This window comes from Erinaceus europaeus, chromosome 10, assembly GCF_950295315.1.
Source record: "Erinaceus europaeus chromosome 10, mEriEur2.1, whole genome shotgun sequence".
Taxonomy (NCBI): domain Eukaryota; kingdom Metazoa; phylum Chordata; class Mammalia; order Eulipotyphla; family Erinaceidae; genus Erinaceus; species Erinaceus europaeus.
The window spans coordinates 62,544,365-62,561,218 of record NC_080171.1 but is presented as its reverse complement, the minus strand read 5'-3'; the positions used below and the strand labels follow the sequence as shown (position 1 = coordinate 62,561,218).

General features: G+C 40.8%; 1 protein-coding gene and 1 pseudogene across 2 annotated transcripts in view; one reads left to right on the top strand and one right to left on the bottom strand.

Moving 5' to 3' along the window:
- Nucleotides 1-16,854, top strand: part of MOB3B (MOB kinase activator 3B) — a 245,470-nt gene that overhangs the window by 137,355 nt on the left and 91,261 nt on the right. The gene's annotated exons all lie outside the window — the stretch shown is intronic.
- On the bottom strand, nt 10,046-10,124 carry LOC132540996 (U2 spliceosomal RNA; annotated as a pseudogene).

The following is a 16,854-nucleotide window of genomic DNA, read 5'->3' as shown; positions in this document are numbered from 1 at the left end:
ATATTATTTTCTTTGAGGGCTTGAATTTTACAACACAATCTAACTCTAGTAATTTTAAGTAAGGTTTTTTTTTTTGTTTTTTTTTTAACAAAACCTGATATGAGATGTTTGAGTAAATAAACAAAATTGAAAGAGTAGGGGATTACAGGCAAATTTCACAAGACCCCAGGTCAGAAACGCTAGCTGTCTTGAAAGCAGGCTGGATATAGATCTGGGAGTTCTAGGATACCCTCTCTAAAATTTTGGTTTTTAGACACGAACAGAGAAAGTGGTTATGATGTACCAGTTATGACCCTGGAGTATAAGGAATCTATGTAAGCACTAGGAGTTTAATATGCCCATGCCAACTGAAGACTTATCTTCCCAATCTGATATAGTCCTTCCTTAGTGGCCAGTGGAAATTGTACTCTTCTATTAAGCCCATCACCAGCATTTGCCTTTTACAGAATTTGTTTGCAATGGTTTTGTGAGACTCTGGTGAACTTACATTTTTCTGAATATCAGTTCTATTGACTGAGTGATCATGGAACCTCCACAGAATTTGTGACTGGCCCTCAGTGGTTCTCTCATTGGGCTTCTCAATAGCATGAACCATTTGGAATTCATCCCCCCTATAGTTGTAAGGTTTGATTCATGTAAGAGTATATAAGAAATCCAGCAAAATGGGAGAAGAATAGAAAACAACTGATTTGAGGTGAGTTTTGGGCTTTCAGCTTAAGTTTACCCTTCTTAGTCCTTTCCCAAGTCAGCTGGCCTTGGAACATGGCTTCCCTTGGTCAGGAAGATATGTTATATGGGGTGAATTTTTTTGCCCCCAGGGTTATTGCTGGGACTCGGTGCCTGTACTACAAATTCACTGCTTCTGGAGGCCATTTTTCCCATTTTTGTTGCCCTTGTTGTTATTATTATTGTTGTTGTTGGATAGGACAGAGAGAAATTGAGAGAGGAGGGGGAGACAGAGAGTGAGAGAAAGACAGACACCTGCAGACCTGCTTCACCACCCGTGAAGCTACGCCCCTGCAGGTGGGGAGCCGAGGGCCTATCCTTATGCTTCTTCTTCTTCTAGCATTTGCCCTTCTTCCGTAGCCAGTCAACAGCGTCAGGTTGAGCCTGATGTAAAGTTGCGAGACCTCCTTTGAATCTGGAGAGGTGGCAGTCGTTGACTATGTGGGTCATAGTCTGTCTGTAGCCGCAGGGGCAGTTCGGGTCGTCTCTGGCTCCCCAGCGATGGAACATAGCGGCGCACCGGCCATGGCCTGTTCGATAGCGATTGAGGAGGGCCCAATCATAACGTGCTAGGTCAAAGCCGGGTTGACGCTTGCTTCATACCACGTGCACTTAATCCGCTGCTACTGCCTGACCCCCTGGGTGTATCTTTAAATCAGTCCTATCATTTTTCTTCTAAATACAGTATCTTTAACCTTAATGTCTTTAAAAAGTTACAGCAACCATTCTAAATCATTGTTTCCCAATTTTCTTCTCTTGTCTAACAGCATCATGCATAGTTGTAGGAGTATCAAGAAGGTAAATTAATATGGGTAATGATCAAGTGTCAGGAAGCTAAAGCTCTGAGACATATACACAGTGTAGACAGTCAATCGTGGACCCTGTATTAGTATGATGATTAAAGACTTCTATCAATAATTTGTGTCTACTTCTACCCCTTGCTCATCTTTGGTAACTTGTTTAACTTCACCGTATCCTCTTTTCTTCACCTGTAAAGTGAATATATCAGCTCACTGTTTCTTCTAGTTGCTGTGGGGGTTAAATCAGTTAATGTAAATACTTAGAAAATACCTGGCATATAATCAGTCCTAGATAAATACTTGATACTTTCTTCTTAAAAGCATAGAACCTGACTTAGAGTCTTGCTCATTCATTAAACAAATATTTATTATGTGAGTTTTGTGTCTAACAGATGAAGGCACTGTCTGAACAAGTGAACTATTTATGTAGCTTTTGGTCTTGTGGTGAAGATATTAAACAAGTTACTACACAAGAGATGTGTTATGACTCAAACATTGTTTTCTGAAGAGATTGACATAAATCAAGTATATTAAATTCTATATTAAATTCAACTTCATTGTCCTGTTAAAAATATCCTGCACTAAATACTCCACACATTCTTCAAGGACTATTGTATAAGAAGAGGGTAGGGTGCCTTGAAATAACCTATACGTACAGTTCCTTGCTCTGGACAAAAATTTATTTAAATTTTGGATAAATTTAAAAAAATTCTCCTTATTTTAATTTGTACATCCCAGAGATAGCTACAGAATAGGTGAAATTGTTGCACTTGCAATGTTAATAACAATAACCAGCAGAATTGTTAATGCTTAGCAGTTCATTCTTCCCCTTCAGTTGTTATATCTATGATTTAAAGTCAACAAACAAAACTAAAATTTATGCCCAGTTTACAGATGAGGAAACTAAAGCCCAAAGCAATAAAATGAATGACTTTCCTGGTGCTGAGTAGTGGTGCACCCAGCAGAACACACACATTACCATGTGCGAGGGAGGACCCAGGTTCAAGTTCCCAGTCCCCACCTGAAGGGAGGATCGTGATTGGTAAAGCAGTGCTGCAGGTCTGTCTCTCTGTCTGTCTGTCTGTCTTTCTGTCTAGATATCCTCTCTCCTTTCCCTCTCAATTTCCTTCTGCCTCTATCCAAAAAAGAAAACGGAAAAAAATGGCCAATTGGAACAGTGGATTCCTGGGTAGTCACCAAGCCCCAGTGACAGTCCTCCTGGAGAAAGAAAGAAAGGAAAAAAGGAAGGAAGGAAGGAAGGATAAAATGAAAGAAAGAAAGAAAGAATAAAATGACTGACCTCCAACCATCCTGACTCCCTAAGTGACATCATTTATGGTCCTCTGGAGAGCACAATGAAAACCTCAACTTTGTAGTATTTTTTTTAAACTCTGTACTATTTTCATATTGAATATTTACTTATTGGGATGATTTTATTGAACATTTTTTCCATGATCCTACCAAGACCTAGTAGTTATATATCTCCATTTTCTTTCCGTCTACTGATTTAGGACACAGGAAACAAATTTTTAGATAGAATGTTTAAAAGTATATAGGTACGCTTACTAATTTTTAAAATTCATAATGCACTTGATGAACTGTTTCCATAACTACAGCAAAAGCTCCAAGTAAAGTAGGATAAGTTGTATACATGTTTTAACCAGTCCTGAGATTATCTCTTCCAAATGCAATCTTTTCAAAACCATTAATATTCATAAGAAGCTGATCACACAAGGGTTGTTATAAAAATAATAACCTGACGCTGTTGACTGGGAAGAAGGGCAAACGCTAGTAGTAGTAGATAAACCCTAAGAAATGCATCGCTGTCCTGCAATTTTTGGCAAGACAAAACTACCTATTGCTTAGACATGAAAACAGAAAGATAAAATCTGTCTTCAACTGTTCATTAAATGGAGTGCCTTGGTAATAGTCCACCAGTATCTTTAACTTCTACAGAGTGCCTAGTTTTAACCAAGGACAGATGATATCAGCAAAACAGAGAAATGACATCAGGATAGGTGTTCAATGTAATTCAGATTCACCAAAATACTTCTATTGTGCCAGGCCCCTCTGAAAGTAAGTAGTAAAGTTGAACTGATTTTAATTTATGTACTAAATGGCTGGTGCTTGATTTATTATATATGAATATTTTAATTTTATTTATTTATTTTTATTTTTTAATATTTAATTTATTTGATTCAGACAACTAGAAATCTAGGGGTAAGGGGATATAGAGAGGGAGAGATATAGAAAGACACCTGCAGAACTGCTTTATCACTTGCAAACTTTCCCCCTGCAGGTGGGGACCTGGGGCTCGAACCTGGGTCCTTATGCACTGTAACGTGCACTCAGTCAGGTGAGCCATCACCTGGCCACCTAATTTAATTAATTTATTATTATTATTATTTAAAATTTATTTTCCCTTTTGTTGCTTTTGTTGTTTTTCATTATTGTTGTAGTTATTATTGTTGTTGTCGTTGTTAGGACAGAGAGAAATGGAGAGAGAAGGGGAAGACAGAGAGGGGGAGAGAAAGATAGACACCTGCAGACCTGCTTCACCGCCTGTAAAGCGACACCCCTGCAGGTGGGGAGCCGGGGGCTTGAATCAGGATCCTTATGCTGGTCCTTGTGCTTTGCGCCACCTGCGCTTAACCCGCTGCACTACTGCCCGACTCCCTAATTTATTTTTTTCATTGCAACCAGGGTTATTGCTGGGGCTCAGTGTCAGCACTATGCCACCTCTTCCAGCAGCCATTTTTTCCTTTTTTTTTTTCTATTTTATTTGACAGGACAGAGAGACACCTGCAGACCTATTTCACCACATGTGAAGCATCCCCCCTGCAGGTGGGAAATGAGGCTTGAACCCCATTCCTTTTACATGGTAATGTGTACACCTAACCAGATACAGTACCATCCAGCGCCCACTTGATTTATTTTCAGTGTAGAAAAGATTAAATGACTAAACCTGGGAAATAAGGGAAAAGCTCAGGTGTAAATTGCTGAGCCAGCCATTTTCAGGGAAAGCAGAATCAGCCTTAGATTTGTAAGCTGCACTGAATATTTAGACCATACCATACTTCATGTATTGCTCGGCAGCTGAGTGGTAGCACAGCGGGTTAAACGCACATGGTACAAAGCTCAAGGGCTGGCGTAAGGATCCTGGTTCCAGCCCCCAGCACCCTACCTGCAGGGGGTTGCTTTGCAAGCAGTGAAGCAGGTCTGCAGGGGTCTATCTTTCTCTCCTCCTCTCTGTCTTCCCCATCTATCTCAATTTCTCTCTGTCCTATCCAACAACAACAGCTATGACAGTAAGAACAATAAGAACTACAACAAGGGCAATAAAATGGGAAAAGTGGCCTCCAGGAGCAGTAGATTTGTGTAGTGCAGGCAACTGAGCCAGCAATAACCCTGGAGGCAAAAAAGAAAATGTATTGCTCTGAGAATTAGCAGTGTGTGTATGTGTGTGTGTGTGTGTGTGTGTGTGTGTGTGTGTATTTTCACTCATTCAAGATAGGAGGTCTGGCTTCTGCAATTGCTTCTCCACTGGACATGGGTGTTGACAGGTCAGTTTTAACCTCCAGCCTATTTCTATGTCTCCAGAGCCCTATCTCACTATGTTTCCTTCTGGGAGTATGGACCCAGGACCATTATGGGGAGCAGAAGATGGAAGGTCTGGATTCTGTAATTGCTTCTCCACTGGACTTGGGTGTTGACAAGTCATTCCATGCCCCCATCCTCTTTCTTTCTTTCCCTGGAGGGCTCTGGGGAGGTGGGGTTCCAGGTACATTGGTGAGGTCATCTGCCCAGAGAAGTCAGGTTGACATTATGGTAGCATTTACAACTAGATGGCTGAAAAGCATTAAGATATAAAATATAAAGCAGAACAAATTGTTTAGTAAGTAGGAACCTAAAGGTAAGAATAAAACAGATGAGATGAGAGGTCTACATGTTAGAAGAAGCTAGGAATTCTATTTTAGGTATATGGCCACTGGGCCCATGACTACTAATTTTTTCCTGAGCCCAAAAACTAACATGCAGGTGGGCTGAAAGTATTGTCTGGGAAGATAATGTCAGAGTTTGGAATAGGACTAGAAAGCTGAATCAGGGCAGAGAATAGCTCCCAAGTATGGGAAAAATATATAAATAGTGTTAACTGTAAATCCCATTGATCTGACCTAGGTCCCGTATCTATTCATATTTAGCACAGGAGCCTGTGTAACCTCTGCATCCCTGTCGGTGTGAGCTCACATTTCATGGTCATAGCTAGGAACATTCTAGGCCACACTCATTTCAGGACCAGTTTTCCTCGAGTAGCAGAGTATGTTGACCCATACTCTCCCTTTGGAGAGACAGATAGTTTCTACCATTGTTGTTCTACATTGAGGGTAAGGTCCCATAGAGGCCCACAAAGAGGGTTAATGATGCTGTTCCTGATGGAGATGACCAGTGTTAGAGGAGAGAGGCATCTGTTAGAGGTATAAACCCATCATAGTTATGTGGGAATCCCAGGGTTCCCTGACTATGACCCCGGATGATGGGGTGGCCTGGTAGTGACCAAAAGGGCCATCCTGAAAGTGTGCCATTCTCTTGCCCATATCTAGCTTTTGTAGTACTTACTTTATCTGACAGGGTTAGTTAGAGTGATTGAAGGAAGTGAAATAGGAAATAGGTGAGGAAGGTATTTAGGTCTAGGTAGAAAATATTTTATTAAGTACTTTATGGTATCTTTTTTTAGGTCTTTCTACTTGCTTGCTGCATTTATTGAGTCACTGGAAATTATTGTGCACTTTTACTTTTTTTTTCTCTTTTTGTTTTTTTATCATTGTTGTTGCTATTGATGTCATTGTTGGATAGGACAGCGAGAAATGGAAAGAGGAGGGGAAGACAGAGAGGGGGAGAGAAAGACAGACACCTGCAGACCTGCTTCATTGCTTGTGAAGCAACCCCTCTGCAAGTGGGGAGCCAGGGGCTCGAACCGGGATCCTTATGCCAGTCCTTGCACTTGTGCTTAACCCGCTGTGCTACTGCCCGACCCCTGTGCACTTTTACTTTAAGATGCATGTTTTCCCCTAATTTATGGATACATGTGCACATGTGCCCTATCTCATGGGCCCTGGTCTATATTCTAGCTTCTGTAACTTTGCTAGGAAGTGCACTACCCAAAATGGAGCTAAGGAGTCCTATGAGCTAGGAAAGATCTCATTAGAGTAATGGAACTGGAAGATTGACATCCCAGGCCCGGCATTTTTGGGCATATTCCAAAGTGACACAATTGTTTATCCATCAGAATTGTGTATTCATCAAAAATACATGTTTGCCATCTAAAAAGATGATAAAAACATATTGAAAGTCCTAATACCCAAGTTTAATTATAAATAACTCAGAGGTGACAGCGTATGAAAATCTTTTTTTTTTCTTTTCTTTTTCACTTTGTTTTCTTGATAGAGACAGAGAAATAGAAATGGGAGGTGGTGGGGGGTGGGGTTGGCAAGAGATCTACAGCACCGCTTCACCACTCCTAATACTTGCCCCACTGCAGTTGGAGACCCTAGGTCTTAACCTTGGGTCCTCCTCACACATGGTACCAGGTGTGCCAGCATCCAGAAAATATAATTCTCTGTCTGTAGCTACATATATCAGTGCATAAAACCCCATGTTAAAATTTATATGAGTGACAGACTTTAGAACCAGATGTGTTGAAATTGTGTTCTCCCTCAGCAAGGCAGCACGGAAGTATAGCAGATACTCCCTGTCTAGCCTTTCCCAGAAAAGTCTTCTTAGATGTAAGGCCAAATTCATTTGAATCAGCCAAGACCCTTTCCATTTGAAAGTGAAAAATGGAATGCTAATCATTGCAAGGTTTAGATTGATATAAAATGGGGGGAAAAAAAAAACAAGTGCCCGCCTTGATTTTTTTTTTTCATAGTCCCATTCAAAATTGTGCAGAAAACCTGTTTCACTGGTGAGAAAGAACACCTTTGGAAATAAATTATAAATGGGAAAATTCATAGACTACAAAATGAAGTTTCTTTCTTCTTTTTTTTTTTTTAAGATAATTTTGGACTTAAAAATAATTGCAAAAGTATATAGATTTCCCATGTGCCACTCATCCAGTTTCTCTTAATGTTAGCATTAGTTGTTAACATCAAATGTTAACAATTTTCTTTCTTTCTTTTTAACAATTCTGTGGGGGGACTAGTGATTTACGGTACAATTGTTGACGCATGGGTCAACAATTTCCCTGTGATAGAGTTATTTTCATACTCAGGAAATTGGCATTATCATGCCATATTTTCTATAGTTCTCGTCCTATTTTTGAGATATTATTAACATTATCAGTTATATTACAATTTTAAATAATTTTTGAGAGCAAATAGTAAAATTTTATGTTTAGGCTGTGTTTGAAAAATAATTGGCATTTTTTGTTTGTACAGATTGTGCACATATATAAAGCCTTATTGTAACAATCTCCCTCCCAATGGACTTTAAATTTGTTCTTTCCGGGATTTCTTCCTCAGTTTGGCTTAGGATTCTGAAGTCTTGAACATGGAATCCTACAAACAGCTGTTTGGAAGGCTTACATACTAACTGAGAAGGAAAAAAAAAAACAAAACTTGTGACCCAGCCATCTTATGTTTACGTTGCTGATCTAAGTAGTGAGGCAGCACTTTGAAAATTACACCATGTGTAACTGATTCTTTATCACCAAATCCAGGGCCATAGGGAGTATAACCTTAGTAGCAGGAGCCAAGAAAAACTGCCTTGCTCCCCACCCCCTCCCCAAGATCAATATTTTAAACCTAATCCCATATTAGCTTTGCTGAGACAGGAGGTGGACCTTGCCTCATGTGGGGGAATCCTTAGGGTCATCCCTTTACCCAGTCCAAGTTGAATAGAAGCCATGAGTTTTGGAACTGCCTCTCTCTCAGCTGCTACAAACATCTATAACAATCTGGTATTAAGATGGATGAGCCCCACTGGTTCCAGCGGCTTGGATCCACCAAGGTTCTGGGACTCCAGACAGATGTTTCTGCTCTGAGTACTAGGAAATGAATGTGCAGTTTCACTGCCTGTTGCCAGGACAATGGTTATTCACAGCCATCCGCTGAGGTCCTCTAAAGTCATTTAGTGTTACCAGTAGAAGCTGGCATGTGTTGACAGGAGTAGGCAAACATATTGTGCTTCGAAAAGCAAGGCCTTCCCTTGGGAGAAGTAGCAAAAGAGATCATGTGTATTTCTCTATCTGAGCCCACTCCAGATTTATAGAAAGAGGCATATTGCAGAGATGTCACAAGATACTTTGTTGCTCCCAAGATAAATGAAGGCTTAACTCCAGCCAACACATGTCGGTTTTTAAAAATGTATTTCATTGACTGAGTTTAGAGTAGGGCATTGACTGAGTTTAGAGTAGTAAAAGTCTCTGGGTGGAGGGTGAGAGTAGATGTTCAGCTTCACGGAGGGGGTGGGGGTGGGTGTTGGGAGGGGATTGGGATGCAGTCCTTTGGTGGTGGGAAGGGTGTTGATGTGCACTCCTATTAACTTGTAGTCTCATAAATCACTAACATGAGAGGGGGGAAAAACTGATTTAATGTCTCAAACTTTTTAATGCAAAGACCATAGGCTGAGTATAAGAAAAAAAAAAAGTATTTTAGATTCCAGCATTTGCCTTCTGTTCATTGAGACACCTTAAAGAAATCAAACCTCTTTAGAGGAATGCTTTAGCCTCAGACACTTGGTAAAGCCTAGGTCTATTAGAAGCCCTAGTCTTCCCTGCACCAAATCTTCTTCTGTAGGTCTCTCCAGCTCACATTTCTGTATGATATCTTAACCTAGTTGCTCAAGCCAGAAGCCTAAAATCACCCTTAATACATCTTATTTCCTTATCCCCATGTCTAATATGTTCACAAATCCTGTTGCTTGCGTGTTGTAATGCCTGTCAAATTTCTTCATCTCTCTGTACTGTCATTTCTCTAATCATCTCTCAACTGTAATATTACAGCACCCTTCCATTTTAAGTCTCCCAACTTAAATCTAGCTCTCTTTCCAACGTGCTCTTTAAAAAATACATAACAAACAAGCAAACACTCAGGGCATGGTGATGGCACACCCGCTAGACAACACACATTACTATACACAAGGACCTGAGTTCAAGCCCCTGGCCCTCCCCTGCAGGAAGGAAGCTTCAGGAGTGATAAAGCTGGGCTGCAAGTGTCTTTCTTTTTTTTAAAAAATTTTTTTAAATATTTATTTTATTTATTTATTCCCTTTTGTTGCCCTTGTTGTTTTATTGTTGTAGTTATTGTTGTTGTTGTCGTTGTTGGATAGGACAGAGAGAAATGGAGAGAGGAGGGGAAGACAGAGAGGAGGAGAGAAAGATAGACACCTGCAGACCTGCTTCACCTCCTGTGAAGCGACTCCCCTGCAGGTGGGGAGCCGGGGTTCAAACCGGGATCCTTATGCCAGTCCTTGTGCTTTGTGCCACCTGAGCTTAACCCGCTGCGCTACAGCCCAACTTCCTGCAAGTGTCTTTCTTTCTCTCTCCATTTCTGATAAGAACATATACTACATTTGATCTTAGCCAAAAGGCCGAGAAGCAATTCTGTCTCCATTTCTATCTTCCTCTTCCCTCTCAATTTTTCTCTATTAAAAAGAAAAAAAAAAAGTAGAGGAAAATAGCAGCTGGGAACAGTGGGTTCATCATGCAGACACTGAGTTTTTTTTTTAAATATTTATTTACTATTTATTAATGAGAGAGAGAGAACAAGAATATCACTCTGCCCTATGCCATGCCAGGAATCAAGTCCAGAACCTCATGCTTATAAGTCCTGCTTGCTAGCCACTGCAAGTCCTGCATTCTTACCCACTTCCAGTCCAACAAAGTAAAATTTTAAAACAAAGGCATTCATGCACATAACTAGTTCATTAGAGGTCATAACTAGTACAACCAAAAATTGCTATTCATTCTTTGTCTTGTGTTGCCACTTAAAAAAGTGTATTTGGTATGGTGGTTGGTCCTCTCATTGTTGCTAGATAGAAACAAAGCTAGTTTCCACTACTATTCAATAACTTCCTTTTTTTTTTCCCCTCCTGACTGCTGTTTTGGATGCTGTTACAGTCAAAGCAAGGGCAGGGACAAGGAGACAGGAACAAGAAATGTTTTTACTAAATTAAGTGTTTGCTTCCTAACCTGACTTTTTGACTCTACACCTAAGCTGAGCCAGTACTTTAAAAGGAAGCTTTCAAGGGTCAGGTAGGTGACTCAGCATGTTGTGCAGGACTTGCAAATCTGAGACCCCCAGCTTTAATCCCACTGTATAGACCAGAGAGATGATCTGGTTTTTCTTTTGCTACTCATGAAATAAATAAATGCATCCTTAAAAAAAAGTATAAAAATAGAGACTCTCAGAGGGCTGGGAGGTAGCCCAGCAGATTAAGCCCACATGGCTCAAAGCCCAAGGACCGTGTAAGGATCCCAGTTTGAGCCTCCCAGCTCCCCTGAGCCTCCCAGTTCCCCACCTGCAGGGGGGTTTATCCACAGGCAGTGAAGCAGAGCTGCAGGTGTCTATCTTTCTCTCCCCCTCTCTGTCTTCCCCTCCTCTCTCCATTTCTCTCTGTCCTATCCAACAACAACAGCAGCAATAACAACAATAACAATAACAAGGGCAATAAAATGGAAAAAATGGCCAGCAAGAGCAGTAGATTTGTAGTATAAGCACCAAGCCCCGGTGATAGCCCTGGAAGCAATATATATATATCAACAAAAAATATATGTGTATATGTATGTGTGTATTTTTTTCCCAAAGGAGAATCCATTTGAAAGAAATACTGGGTTTTTCCACCCAAGGTACAATCACCTGTAGTCCTGGATGAGTAGTGGTCCAATAGAAAGGGTTGCCATGGGCTGTATACACTAGTGGGATAGATGTTAAGTCATCAATATTTAAATGAGAAACAGACTATAGGATAATGACTTATGGACTGACTATAATAAGACAATTCATGGCCATGTTTCTATTTAAAACAGGATGGGCTAATAATTACTAAACTTTTATTTTGACAATGTTGCATAAACCTGAAGCATTAATTGCCATTATTTTCTTCCTAGATAGAGATAAGAATATTTTCTCTTTCTATCATTTATGGTTGTAACTCCAGAAGTCTGCTTTGGGGAAAATGAGCCTCACTTACTTTAATTTTGAGGAAAGGGGGGGGGAAGGAAGGAAGAAATTCTAAAGAGTAACTTGACTCTTTAAAAAAAAAAAATTTTTCCAGGACAGGGAGATACCATAACAATTTTGCAAAAGCCTCATGCCTGATAAACTGAGGTCCCAGGTTGAATCTCAGCACCGCCATAAGAAAGAATTGAGGGGGTTGGGCGGTAGTGCAGTGGGTTAAGCGCTCATGGCACAAAGTGCACAGACCAGCATAAGGACCCCAGTTCAAGCCCCCCCTGCAGGGGGGTCGTTTCACAAGCGGTGAAGCAGGTCTGCAGGTGTCTGTTTGTCTCACCCTCTCTCTGTCTTCCCCTCCTCTCTCCATTTCTTTCTATCCTATCCAACACCAACAACATAAATAACAACAACAACAGTAATAATCACAACAACGATAAAAAAGAAAAACTGCAACAAAAAGGAAAAAAAAAATATATAGGCTCCAGGAGCAGTGGATTCGTGTTGCAGGCACCAAGTCTAAGCGATAACCCTGGAGGCGAAATAAAGGAAGGAAGGAAGGAAGGAAGGAAGGAAGGAAGGAAGGAAGGAAGGAAGGAAGAAAGGAAGAGTTGAGCAGTGCTTTGGGGAAGGGCAAAAGTCCTTCTTTTTCTAAACAATTTCCTGATTAGGTACACTAAAAACTTTTTTGAAATAGGTGACTAAAATTTGTAGTTTTCACTATCTTTTGTGTTAACTGAATTATTTCACTTATCATAATGCTTTATCTTTTGGTTACTGCAAATGATGCTGTTATAAGTCTTTGTGTACAAATACCTGTCCGAGCCCCTACTTTCAGTCCTTTGGGGGTATATACCTAGAAGCAGAGTTGCTGAATCATATGGTAATTCTACATTTAAATTTTTTTAAAGATTTTATTTATTTATGAGAAAGGTAGGAAGTGAGAGAAAGAACCAGACATCACTCTGACACATGTGCTGCTGGGGATCGAACTAGGGACCTCATGCTTCAGAGTCCAAAGCTTTATCAATGCACCACCTCCCAGATCACTACATTTAACTTAAAAAAAAAAAATTTATATTTATTTATTTATTTTCCCTTTTGTTGCTCTTGTTTTTTATTGTTGTTGTTTATGTCGTTGTTAGATAGGACAGAGAGAAATGGAGAGAGGAGGGGAAGACAGAGAGGGAGGAGACAAAGATAGACACCTGCAGACCTGAGTCACTGCCTGTGAAGCGACCCCCCTGCAGGTGGGGAGCCAGGTGCTTGAACCAGGATCCTTGAGCTGGTTCTTGTGCTTTGTGCTACATTTAACTTTTTAAAGAACTTGCAGAATGTTTTCCAGTGTAGGCAACATTTTACATTTCCACCAGCAGTACACAAGGGCTCTAATTTCTCCACATCCTTGCCAACACTTGTTACTTTCCATTTTGTTATAATAATCATTCGAATGGTTGTGAAATGGATCCTTGTAGTTATGATCAAACATTTAAAAACAAATCTTGTGTGGCTGTGACCACCTCTGAACTATGTAGTGTAGTATAATTTAATCATTGTTTGACTTCAGCTCTTGGATCAAGCAGTTTTAAGTTTAAACCCCTCTAGGAATGCAGCTTCATGGAAAGAATTTTAGACTGTTTTGTTCACTAACATCTTCCCAATCCCTTGATCAGTAACTGACACTTAGTAGAGCTTAAAAGAGCCTACTGAAGGAATGAATTTTTGCTGCATTATTACTATGTGATCTGACTTAATGATCAAAATCTCAGTTTCTTTAACCATAATGGTGGAAGAGTGTTCATGTGCTCTGCCAGGGTTGTGTAAGGATTAAGTGTGGCAACATTCACAGTGTGCTTGGCACACTTGGTAGTTAATATGCTTCTATGACTGAGCAGGGAACTTTTGACATCTACCGCACCTGAACGCTTGTCTGTGGAATGGCGATGGGTTCCAAAAGGCAGGCAAGGTGCCATGGGTTCAGGGATCTGCCCAGCTTTTATGCTAAGCCAGAGCTTTATAGCAGGAAAGAAGGGGAAGTAAGGCAAAATCCATTAAGCTCAGAGTTCCCTGGAGCAAATGCACTCCCAGGCAGTGATGCTGAGGGGTAGAGCAAGAAGGGATCTGCAAGCAGAGGGTGGAGAGCCAGGAGACCTGCTTTCAGTAGGCCCAGCCAGAAGGATTTTAAGACAGAATAGACACAGTGAGGTTGCCGCTGGAACAACACTTATGGAGCTTAATGGCCAGTGATTGATGGTAGGTCTTGTAGCTGCAGCTACCACATTCTTTTAAGATATATAAAAATGCACTAGGAACATGTAGTTCATGTAACTAAATGTTAATGGAATGCTAATGTTCCAATTCCAGAAGGAAGGAGATTGAGAAGGACAAAGCTGGAGGGTTTCCTTTTGCTCGGGTGTTGATAGCAAATGCAACTCCCATCTGGGGGACGGAATGTAGATTCTTGGGCATTCAGGTAGACTGAAGACTAAATTCTCTTTTGTTCTGCTATGTATACAGTGAATGGGAGTTGGATCACATAAAAGAGATGTTCTTGGAGTCAGGCGGTAGTGCAGCGGCTTAAGCGCACGTGGTGCCAAGCACAAGGACCAGCAGAAGGATCCCTGTTCGAGCCCCCGGCTCCTCACCTGCAGGGGAGTCGCTTCACAGGTAGTGAAGCAGGTCTGCAGGTGTCTGTCTTTCTCTCCCCCCTCTGTCTTAGCCTCCTCTCTCCATTTCTCTCTATCCCATCTAACAACAACGACATCAATAGCAACAACAATAATAACTACAACAACAATTAAAACAAGGGCAACAAAAGGGAAAATAAATTTAAAAAAAAATATTTTTCTGAGGCTAGCTTTCACTTACCTACTCCTCCCCTATCCCATGTGGCTAGTCTGTCATATCAATTTGACAGACCTGCAGGGACATTTCAGAAGTGGTTGACGTGTTATTCCAGAGGTTGAATCACTGGGCTAATCTGTACAATTTGAATGTGGTAGAAGGTCAGCTGATCCTACCATGTGCTTACCAGTCTTTCAGGGTCTTAGACTCAGACTCTAACCTGCTCTGAACCCTGATCAGAGATCAGCAAGATACCCTGGAGCATGGCTGAGCTATAGGTGACCCAAGCACCGAGAGGCCTCTGAAGACAAAGTGATGGTACCCACTCAGAACAGACAGGACCATCGAGCTGCTGTTACGATGACTTATGAAGAAGTGTGGAGCCCAAATTTCAGGATCAAGTCCCAAAATGGAAGGAAAACCAAGTATGAAGTTAAGAGTAAGCAATAGTGGGGACAAGTAGGCATTCCAAGGATCCTGCTATTATGACAGTCCTGAGGCCTTTCACCAAATACCCATTGGCAAGATACTTCCACCCCCCACCCCCACCCGTCTGAGCACTTCTGGTTTTATGCTCTGTAGGAAAGATAAACATGACCAGTTTCCCTGGAGTAGAAGGACGTCTGCTTAGGTGAGAGAGCTGGCTAGTGGGAGCACAGGACTTCTTTGCCTTTTTGGAGAAGTTCAGAAGACAAGGAACAGTGAGTGCTTCTGCATTTCTCCCTCTTTGAGTTCAAAGCTCTCTGTGCTTCAAGGGCTCATGTTTTGGCCCAAATCCAGACATACCACTAGAATTCCAGCCAGCAGTGAGTGTGAAATATGCACTCCACACCTCTGAGTGCTGTTTCCTCTTCCTTTGATGGAGGACTCAGACCCTCTTTCCAACTAAACAAAACCCATAATTATAATCCTGTGGTAAAGCTTCTATAAATAGTAGCTTAAGGTGAAAAGACCATCTCCTGAATCATGAGAAATGGTACCATCTTCAGCTCTGTCTGGGATTGTTCTTCTGATGTTCTGTCCTAAACATTTTCTCTAAACTTAGATGGTGAAATTTAAGGCACTTCAGTCTTTTTCCAGGACTACCAGATACACAGAATGCGACCAGGCAGCAAGCATTGTTGTCATAACATCCTATTTGTCTTTGTGGGCCTCAGTGGTTCTTTCTTCTTTTCTTCCTATGCATGCATATTTGTGGTTTCCTGAGGTTCAAATGACTGAAAGAAATTGATCTTCTAAATGTAACTATATTCTAATGTTTATACTTTATGCCTTCTTTTTTGTTGTTGTTGTCAAAACCAGGGAATGTTCCCCTTTTTTAAATGCAACTCATTTAAAATCCAAAGCCATAAACTTTTTCTTACTTGAAATTTAAAGACATGTGCATGATTGGGTGAATTTTTGCTTTTAGATGGTCACATTTTTGTAGAGGTAGTTATTTATTTATTCTCTGGAGTGAGAGAGAAGGAGAAAGAGGAGGAGAAAGGAAGGAGGAAGAGGAGAAGAGAGGAGAGGAAGAAGTAATAGTAGAAGAGGGACCAGAGCACTACACTGGTTTATGGTGGTGCTGGGAACTGAATCTGAGACTTCAGAGCCTCAGGCATAAAAGTCTTTTGCATAAGGATTATGCTGTCTCCCTGGCCTTAGAACTGGAAGCCTTTTTGTTTTGCCTTCTAGTTCAGCCCATTAATCATTATTGCTCTCCTGGTGGTAATCAAGACAAAATTCTTTTTGATTGTTGTTGTTGTTAAAGATTTTCTTTTCATTCATTGCACAATTTATTTTAATTTTTTTGGTGAGGTATTTTTTTATTGATTTAATTATGACCGACAAGTCCATCAGATAAGAGGGGTACAACTCCCCTCTTATCCCATAATCTTATGGATCATTATTAAATAACCAGTAATAAATTTAAAAAGAAGTGAAAAATAAGAAAACACAAAGCAGGGGCTGGTAGTGGAGCACCTGAATGAGCACTCATGTTACAATGCGCAAGGACCAGGGTTCGAGCCCTCAGCCCCCATCTGCAGGGTTCCCCCTGAAGGAACTGAGTGGTAAAGCAGTGTTTCTGTTGTCTCTCTCCCTCTGTATCTACCCCTCCCCTCTCGATTTCTGGCTATCTCTATCCAATAAATAAATAAAGATAATTTGGGCTGGGTAGATAGCATAATGGTTATGCAAAGAAAACACAAAGGAGAACTTAGACTTGGTTGTATTGCACCAAAGTAAAGGACTCTGGGGTGAGGGGTAGGGTTCAGGTTCTGAAACATGATGTCAGAGGACCTAGAGGGGGTTGAATTGTTATATGGAAAACT